This window comes from Hydra vulgaris, chromosome 06, assembly GCF_038396675.1.
Source record: "Hydra vulgaris chromosome 06, alternate assembly HydraT2T_AEP".
Classification (NCBI taxonomy): Eukaryota; Metazoa; Cnidaria; class Hydrozoa; order Anthoathecata; family Hydridae; genus Hydra; species Hydra vulgaris.
The window spans coordinates 57,548,088-57,557,500 of NC_088925.1; the positions used below are offsets into that span (position 1 = coordinate 57,548,088).

General features: G+C 26.5%; 1 long non-coding RNA gene across 1 annotated transcript; it reads left to right on the forward strand.

Annotated features, from left to right (window-relative positions):
• The first annotated feature begins 1,266 nt into the window (after positions 1–1,266).
• Positions 1,267–8,594, forward strand: LOC136082012 (uncharacterized). Its single transcript, XR_010639339.1, has 4 exons — positions 1,267–1,711; positions 1,840–2,084; positions 3,527–3,673; positions 8,340–8,594. It is a non-coding gene; the product is annotated as an uncharacterized LOC136082012 (long non-coding RNA).
• The last annotated feature ends 819 nt before the right edge of the window (positions 8,595–9,413 follow it).

The window sequence follows — 9,413 nt, forward strand, 5'->3', positions numbered from 1 at the left end:
GTTCTTTCGCTTTAATTTTCCAGAGATTTAATTATTTCTACTTTATCTTTGTAGTTTAATAGTTTAAGAACTACTGTTCTGTTTTTTAAAGCCTCTTGGTCCAGTTCCGTGGACTCTTTCTATTTTTATACCTTTAATTCAAAGAACCTTTTCAAATAATTTAAGAACTTTTTTCTCGCAATCTTCCCAGCTATCGTGTTCGCACTCTTTCAATTCATTGATTCTTAAATTATTTCGCCGAGATCTGTCTTCTATTATTCGTAGTTTATTATTTATTTTAAAAATGCTACTTTTGTCTTTTACTTCAGAGTTTATTTTTCTTAGTTTGTTTTTTAACAATTTCAAATTTTGATGTTACAATTTCTTTGTTTGTATTAATAACTTTTTTCATTTCGTTAAATTAATTTTCTAAGTAATTTATTTTTTTATTTGCAACTTCTAATTCATTTAGGATGTTATTAACTTTAGAAACATTGTTTGTAATGTCTAAGTCAAGCTTATCAAGTCTTCCTGTTAATATTTTAACATTAGCATCTGTAATAACAGAAAAAGATTTTTATTGTTCTTTTAACATTATTTAGTTTCGTCAAGTATATTGTTCCTTTGTTTTTCCTGCAACAAATAAACCATATTTATAAATTCGTCATTGTAAAATCTATTACTTATTGACACATTAAGACAAAATGTAAAGGCTTAAAATATTTTGTTTCAGTTAAATAAAACACGCCCTTTCGCGGTAAATCATGCGGCTTTAAAATAACAATGTTGCGTATGCAAAACAGTTTTTAATAACGACTACAAAGCCAGTCACGAAAGATCTGTTCAAGGTAGTAAAAATGTCAAAATACAAACAGTGGGAGCCCCAGAGAATTTTTTTGTAGCCTCCTTAACTTCAAAAAAATAAAAAATTTAACATCAGAACGCTGGTAACCATGTCGAAGTAGATGATGAAATACAAAGTAGTGAACATACAAAGTCAGAAGACATAATAATAATTAAAACATCAACTTCGATAAGTGGTATATCCGTAGGAGAAAATGCAACATCTTCTTATAATTTAATGCAAGTTGTGAACAATGTAAACATTGTTGATGACAAGCCTGCATATAAATATAGAGGACTTATGCTAGACACCAGCAGAAACTACTTTTCTGTTGACAGCATTTTACGTTTAATTACAGCTATGTCTTATAACAAGATGAACACACTTCAATGGCATATTACTGATACGCACAGTTTTCCAATTGAAATCAAGTCTGTACCACAACTTCTTCAGTATGGTTCCTATAGCCCAACGCGTATTTATACTCACTTGGATGTACGTAAAATAGTTAACCATGCAGCAGTTCACGGAGTCCGAGTTTTGCCAGAGTTTGATCAACCCGCACATTGCGGTGAAGGATGAGAATGGGGTCCTAAAGCTGGACTTGGCAATTTAGCAGTGTGCGTTGACAAAGAACCCTGGCAAAAGTACTGTGTTGAACCACCTTGTGGACAGTTGAATCCTACAAACAATCATTTGTATAATGTACTTGGAAAAATTTATAAAGAGTATTTCGACTTGTTTAACCCAGATATATTCCATGCTGGTGGAGATGAGAATAATATAAATTGTTGGAATACAACGTCAGAAATAACTGATTGGTTGCATAAGAATTATAAAGGAGTTGGGGAAAATGAGTTTATGAAAATGTGGGGAATGTTTCTACAGGTAAGTAAAATCAAACGCGAACCGAAAAATTTTCTCAGTAGGTTATATATAAATAAGTAAAAAGCGTATAACAGTTATTGATCTAAAATATAATTTTTAATTGTTTAAAAATTTGAGGAATTCTTTAGAAATCATCTCAAAAGATTTTCGAAGCCAATGCAAATAAAGAGCTTCCATTGATTCTGTGGACTAGTAAAATGACGTCAATAAAGTATTTAAATAAATATATGGATCCAAAAAAACACATCGTTCAAATTTGGACAGCATCGACTGATAATATCTTCAATCAATTGTTGAAAGTGGATTTAAAACAATATTTTCAACTTATGATACATTATACCTGGATTGTGGTTACGGAAACTGGTTAGTCGAGGTAAGCTAAAGCTGGTGCTTTTTTTTAAACGCCTATTAAAATAAACTTCAAATTTTTTTCCAACAGGTTAAAGTCTGTTACTCACTTATTTTATAAAATCTTTAGACGTTTTACATTTTAAGTAAAAGCTTGCATAACTGTAAAACTGTAAACAAAAATTTACTGTGAATTATATCAAGACATTTTTCAAGACAAAAAATTGTTTGTAGGATTTTGTAGGATTATTGGTTTTGATTGTGTCTGGGAGCATCTTTTGCAGCTTCTTTCTATTTTCTAGACTGAAACAACAGCTTCCTAGAACACGTCATTGGTAACCACAAGCAATTTATAAGAGTGATTAGTGGTGCAAATAAACCATTTTACTCAAGTAAATTAGCGTGAATAAAACCGATTGATGTTTAAAATTCATTGAGTAGTGTAGATCTTTTATCAATGTTGTATCCAACAACAATACTTGCTGATGCAAATATTATTGCTAACTTTTTGCACGCATGATTGTATTCTCTAAATTAGGATACATTATTTAGAAATTTGTGTTACCTAAGGGTCTAAAACATTTTTTCATATAGAAAAAATTGAAAAATATTTTACTCATAACTTTTTTTGTCTTAATTTGCATCAAGTTCAAGCACAAAAACTCTTTATTTGTTTATTTTTTTTCTTCAAGTCATTATTTATTTCTTATTTATTTGTATTTATTAACCTATTTATTTTATAATTTATGCTATCTTTTTTCAAGAATTAAACAAATGCTTATTAGTTTTGTTATTTAAACAATAAAAAGGTAATTTTATGACGACATTTACCATGATTTTTTTATTATAAACATTTTAAAACGTGCAATCATTTTTATTATTTTGAACGTGGCTAATAGTAAAATGGAGAAATTTTATTATAAAAAAAATGTTTTTCAAAAACTTTCAAAAAAAAGTAATTTTTAAAAGACTCATTTAATAGTTTATAACACTACTGGTGGACTCATTTTACTCCATGGGAAAAAAGAGATTACATTCTATACTTTATTTCTAAAAAATTCATCACGTGGAAGTATCACTAAAATGCTAAAAATTGGAAAATTGCATTTAGTATCAAATTTTTCTACGGCTCAAACAGTGTTGAACTTGAAATATTCTTTCCAGCAAGCTCAAAAAAGTATTATACTTGACGTATTTTTTAGATGCTCAAAAAACATTTTTGATGTATTCTAGACACCTCATCAGTGACATTTCATAGGTGACACTTCATTGATGAAGTGACTCAATGATGACATTTAAACATTGACATTTTATTAGTTACACTTTGTTAGTGACATTTCATCAGTGATAACATATACATGATAAAGGTTATTTCTAAAATATTTTGTTAAAGTTTTAATCAGAATAGAAAAATAGCATGAAAGCTATTAAAGATAATAGATAAAAGCGTATTTTTTATATTTTTAGGGTAACAACTGGTGTTCACCATACAAAGATTGGAAACTTTTATACGGTAACGATCCTGTTAGGATACTTAAATCATTTAACGTCACAGTGACTGATAAAATAAAAGACAGTATATTGGGTCAAGAGTCTGCTATGTGGTCTGAACAGGTATTGCAATTACTTATTTTATGTGTGTGTTTTATTTAAATTCTAAAACATGTTATTAAAAATCAACTAGTTACAGGCGCTACACTATCCACTTTAATAACAAAGCAATTTGGTTCTCATTTTCCCAATTGACATGTTGGAGTCCAAATGAAGGTAGCGTCTAAATTTTATTCTTAACTGAACATTATTTTAAATTTTTTTTTCATCAAAATTATTTTAATTAAAAAAAAGCTAACACAAGATATTCGATAAAATTATGATTCGAGAGAGAGAGAGAGAGAGAGAGAGAGAGAGAGAGAGAGAGAGAGAGAGAGAGCAATTTTAATGAGGAACCTTATTAGTCGAGCAATTTTAATTATTAGCCAGTTTGAAGTGATTAATGACTACAATATTTCACAAATAATTACTTCCTAATTTATTATTTAGAATGACCTACGAATTATGGGTAACGAGCTTGAACCCATGAAAAGAATTCTGAAAAAAAGTGATCAATTAGGATAAGCCGTTTAAAAAAAAAAAAAATTTAAAAATCTTTATGGTCTACAATGATGTAGCTATTGGGTGCAGTAGACACTGGATGCAAAAGTATCTTTACTTTTTCGTCACACATAATATAATATTCTGAAACTAATAAACAAGCGTCTAAACTTCTATAAGCAAAATTTTCTTTGATCATTGTCTTCATATCCTATCTTATTTTCATATCATAGTCTATTATTGTATTATTTATATAACACATCACAACACGAACTATTATTATATTTGTGATGTTCAAATATATGTATATATATACATATATATATATACATATTTATGCATAGATAGCCCTATGATTTAGGTAAAAAAAGTTATCATTTTATCATATTTCTCTTTACAAAGTGTAAGAAAAAAGCATTGTAATGCTAAGAACCTATCTATTGAACAAGCTTTGACCACCTATTTTATAAATTCGAGCAACAGAGGTGGACGTGCGAATTGCAAAAGAACTAATATATATATATATATATATATATATATATATATATATATATATATATATATATATATATATATATATATATATATACATATATATATATATATATATATATATATATATATATATATATATATATATATATACGTAAGTTTATATATATAAATAATGAAAATATCTTCATATTATTATGTATAATATTTTATACTTAAAAGAGTGCTCAATAGATAAACTAGAGCTATATAGTATTTATGTTACTGTTACCCGCAGTACCAGGAATTAGCTAAATGCTAATGTTTATAATACAGTTTAATATTGCAACTCTGAGTTTCATGTGTTATCACAATTATCAGGCAACTAGTAGAGAACCGAAGTTATATCAAAATACCGCCACGAAAATAAATTCTTATTAAAAATTTACAAAACTCGCTACAAACCTGACTAACAACTAAAAATAAAAATAACTACGCTAATCTGCTCGATATATCTCTAGGCTAACTAATAAATTACTCACATACACAGCTTTTGTAATATATTTCATAATATTATATATATTTTTATATCAATTTTAATTCTTATTTTATTATTTTTTAATACACAAATAATACACATTAACACATAAAAAATATTTTAAACAACATTAAACATATAACTATTTCACAATTATTAGCCAACTAAAAACAAATTAATAATATTATTAACCTAACTACTAATCAATTTCCGTCCCGTGACGATCCAAAATACAAATATAAACAGTAACGTCCACTAAACAAATCGTAGCAAAATTAAACTTTTACTACTTGCCTGATAATTGTGATATATATATATATATATATATGTATATATATATATATATATATATATATATATATATATATATATATATATATATATATATATGCATATATATATATATATATATATATCTATCTATATATATATATATATATATATATATATATATATATATATATATATATATATATATATATATATATATATATATATAACATTAAGATTGATACAAAGCTTAACTTTTAAACAAGTACCATTAACATTGTGATGATAACAGCATAAGGAATTTAGTATTTATGTGTTATTATTATTATACTATAAATGAATAGTTTTTTAAATCATTTTATACAATAGAGTCTTACAACAGATAATTAATGGAAATAAATGCAAATTATAAAAATCATGTAAGCTTCATTTATTATTTCTAAATACTATATTAATGTTAGTCTACAAAGTTAAAATCAATTTAGAGCATCGTTATTAGTTCTTTTGCAATTCGCACGTCCACCTCTGTTGCTCGAATTTATAAAATAGGTGGTCAAAGCTTGTTCAATAGATAGGTTCTTAGCATTACAATGCTTTTTTCTTACACTTTGTAAAGAGAAATATGATAAAATGATAATTTTTTTTACCTAAATCATAGGGCTATCTATGCATAATGATGTCAGATGATGACCCAGTTTATTGAGCATAATCCTCCTTTATCAAACTCGATCAATTTTTTATTATCTCCCATCGAAAATGATGTCAGTTTTTGCTATCATATTATGATGGTATATAAGAATTGTTAATATAATATTAAAAATGCATATACCAATAATTTCTTTCTGGTTTAATTATACATTTATTCTCAACAGAACTTAATTGAAGTAAAAAAAAACATAAATTGTTCTTTTAGATAAGCAAGCTTATTTCTGAATTTAAATTATTTTTCCGATGATCCTGTACAGTTTTAAGCTACAAAAGCAAGAAGTTTTTGAACCACATTGTTGGTGTAAATACTTCTAAAACCTGCTCATAGATTCAATTGACATTGTTTTGGTCTTAACATCCCCTCCCCATTGTCAATTATTATCAAAATTTTCAGCTCACACTGCCCCTTTATCTACTGGCATCATGTATGGATGACCCCATAGCCTAAATATTAAATATATATATATATATTATATATATATATATATATATTATATATATATATATATATATATATATATATATATATATATAAATATATATATATATATATATATATATATATTATTTTTACTTTATTTACGACACCTTTTGATATACAACAAAACCTTACAAAGCTTACAATAATTCACTTAAAATTCAATCAGAAGTATTAAAACGTAATAAATTAAACATCAATAGAAAAGTAAACCTGTCGTCATTTAAAATGTAAAGGGTGTTGTAAAAATAAAATTAAGTTACTAATAAAATCACGTTGTACAATGATAAACATTCTTACTGTATTAAGAATTAGTACTAATTAACAAATTTGAATAAATGAACAAATAAATAAAAAGTAATGAAAAACCAATGAACAAATAAAAAATTTAACTTGAACTTTAACTAAAACTTGAATTTGAATTATTTGGTACTAATTTGTTCTAGCATAACCTTAAAAAATAAGTTTATATAATAAATACTATGTAAAAATAGTTATACATTTAGTTAACTATTAGGAGTTATTTGTACAACTATATGCATTTTAAAGCATATTATTTTATTTATATATTACTTTAGATCATATTACTTTGAAAACTGGAACCAGAGGCTTTATTCCCAATAACATTGTGGTACTCCAGATTAAAAATTGAAAACTTTCTGTAAATATCCTGTTTTTGTTCCTCAATGTAGTTCGTAAGCCCTTTAAGTCTTAAGGACCTTATTACATCTAAAGTTAAAAGTTTTAGACCCTAAAAAAAGTTAAAGAAACCCATCTCCCCCTATTTTTTTTTTTTTTTAATAAAGAAAATTGGGAGTTCTTTGACTTTCAAACCTGAATTTTTTTGTGGGACACTGTCTCATGCATGCATGCTTGGTTTTTGACAACATTTGAACTTGCATCAGTTAATTGCTTGCAGAAAAAATACTCAAGAACTATATTCAAATAACTATTATATTATCCTAATATGTCTTTTTGCACAAATCTTATTCTTATTTCTATAAAGAAAGATAAACATTACTTGTGGTACTTACATACTTGCTTGCCATTCTCTAAAATAATGTAAAATATATTTACACAATATAAATGTAGTCTCGCCGCAATGCAATATCGATTTTAAAATTTAAGCTTTTTAAAGGTTTCCAGCCTTCAAATAAATTCCCATGTAAATCACACAAAAAATCCGCGTGGGATTTTCCATGTGAGTAAATACCATATGGTTTCCAGATGTAACTCATGTGGGATTATCCACATGGGTTTACAGTGACAAATTTCTATACGGATACCTCATGGGAAAATCCGTCCCAAGAAAATCCCATCAATCGCGGTTTTATTTTTCACTTATTTAAATAAGGAAAAAAGTACAACCTAGCGTTTGTTTTATACTTATTTTAAAAGATATAGGCTTTATTCATTTATTAATTATTTTAGAAATATAAAGCAAATCTTTTTTTTTGTTAGGAATTTTTCAATCAATTATTTTTTCTTTTATAATTTTTTAGCAGAAATTTGGCTAATTTATATACAATTCGCTAAAAATATTATTAAGGAAGACTAAGCTTATCTCATAAACTCAGAATATTATTAATGGAAGACTAGGTTTATCTCCTAAAACTCAGAATAATTTTAATTGTGGACTAAGTTTATCCTATAAAAACATAATATGAACGAATATTTCGTCAAATTATACATCAATACCAAAATACCATGTTTTTTTTTTGTAGGTTGATGAATTTACGTCGGAGGGAAAAATATGGCCAAGAACAGCTGCACTTGCCGAACGACTTTGGACGAACCCATCACACGATTGGCGTGATGCTGAATATCGATTAATTTTTCACCGAGAAAGATTAGTTGAAAGAGGAATCCAAGCAAATGCTTTGCAACCTTTATTGTGTTTACAAAATGCTGGCCATTGCTATTATGACCTAAATATTCAAGGAGAACACTAATAAGTAAAACCACTGCGTCCCATCATCTCTAACTGTGATTTTATTTTCATTTTTCATCTTTAAAATAAAAAAGTTTATTAACTTTTCTAAATAACTTTTTTTTTTTTTTTTAAATTCTTTGCTAGATAAATAATAAAGATTTTTTGTATTATGTTATCATTTACAATGCAATGAAAAAAGATTTTTAACAACTATGCAAAAATTACAATTTCAATATGAAGTGTTTGTTTTTCTTAATCTGTTGTATAACTTTATTTTTTGACACCTAAGCTAGTTATTCAGCTAATATCTCAATTCTAAACTATTCAAAAAATTTTTTGGAATATTCATGAGTGAGCGTGCGTTATATGCGTAACCACGCAACAATCTATTGAAAGATATATTCTCAGAGCTTATCATGTATGCAACTGATGCAATATATTGTTACTTCATACAAATTTGTGGCCAAAAATGATTTTAAAAAAATTACTTTTTTGCATAAAACTTTTTTCTTTTTGCTTTTAAAGAAGCAAAACAAACTTTCTTTGTTAAAACATCGACGCTACGTTTTGGAACAATATTAGCTTATTATTAAAAAAAAAAAAAAAGAGTGCAGCTGAATTTCTCAAAATTTTTTTTTTACTTTTAAAGTTACTATTTAGTAAATAATAAACAGTAAATTAGTATGAATTTTGTTATATGGATTTTTATATTTATGTTGTAGAACTGTCAACAATAGATTACGTAACTGTTAAAAACAGATTACGTAACTATTGTCATAAATAAAATAAGAACAATCTACCCAGCAAACATGTCAGCGTTGAATCAACGTTGAAAACCGGTCGCAAAAGATGTTGCGGAAACGTT